The following is a 1,166-nucleotide window of genomic DNA, read 5'->3' as shown; positions in this document are numbered from 1 at the left end:
TGACACTGAGCATTGCCTCTCCGAGGGGCCGGTGGTAAAGCAGGTACCCATTTTAATGGTTTACCTGGTCATCAGTCTCTTCCAGGGCTGCAGGAGGGGTTTCCTCTGCACTATTTTCTATCCAGCCAGACCAACAAACCCCATCCTCCTGACTTTTGCCTGCCCTGTCTTACTATTACTAGTATTAGGATCTTCCTCAGGGGGTTTGTGGCAAAATTTCCTCAGAGGCCTGTTACATGGGCCCTGTGCAGGCCCTGGTAACAGTCTGGATGCCAGGTTATTTGATGATGTGCAGTCATGTATGTTGTAGTATAAACCAACTGGTGGATGGCCAACTGAGACCCAGGTTTCTGTAGTGTGTCACACACACAGATGTCATGTTGATAAGCATGGGATTTCCCAGGTAAACAAAGTGTTAGATTCAGATTCTTTCGGTTCAGATTGGCTTTATTGATGTCGCAGTGGAGTACACTGAATTAAGATCAATATTACATAAAAGTACAATATAATGGTTGGCGATATAGGGTTAAAAGGTAGTGCAATAGTACAATACAGTACATGATTAAAATATAGTACAATAATCAATAAAAGAGGAGCGTCATATATACAAAGAATTGGTAGTGACAGTAAGAGAATATTCGCTCATTGACAATGCATTAAAAATAAGTTGAAGATTAAAAGTCATGCTGGTTCAACAATCGAGTCAGGTAGGGTATTGGTGAGTTTCTGTATCTCTGTGTTTTAGCCTTTGGAATGTCAAGTTTTTGAGCATTTCTGGTACTTCTGCCTGTGATGCTAGATCTGCGCCTCGGCAACCAATGCTCGAACTCAGACTTGATAAGTGATCTGGCAAAGTTCAGGCACAGAGTCTCACGCCTTTCGGCAAGCGTTGTGAGTTTCAGATGTTCGAGTGAGCTTGCATATCCGGTATAGGCAGGACCCATGATGATCCGACAGGCTCTACGTTGTATCCGCTCCAGCTGATCAACTTGTTGTTTAGAAAGTCCCGGGGACCAGACGGGAACAGCGTACTCCATAAGTGGACGGATGTATGCAGTGTAGATGATTAGGAGTTCATTTTGTGAGAGATTAAACTTCCTGAGACGCTTGAGAATAAACAGTTTCCTGGCGGCGTTTGCAGACATATGGTTGACCTGTTCGTTCCA

Source organism: Branchiostoma belcheri, unplaced genomic scaffold (assembly GCF_001625305.1).
Source record: "Branchiostoma belcheri isolate BF01 breed outbred unplaced genomic scaffold, Haploidv18h27 scaffold27, whole genome shotgun sequence".
Classification (NCBI taxonomy): Eukaryota; Metazoa; Chordata; class Leptocardii; order Amphioxiformes; family Branchiostomatidae; genus Branchiostoma; species Branchiostoma belcheri.
Note: the sequence above shows the minus strand (reverse complement) of the source record.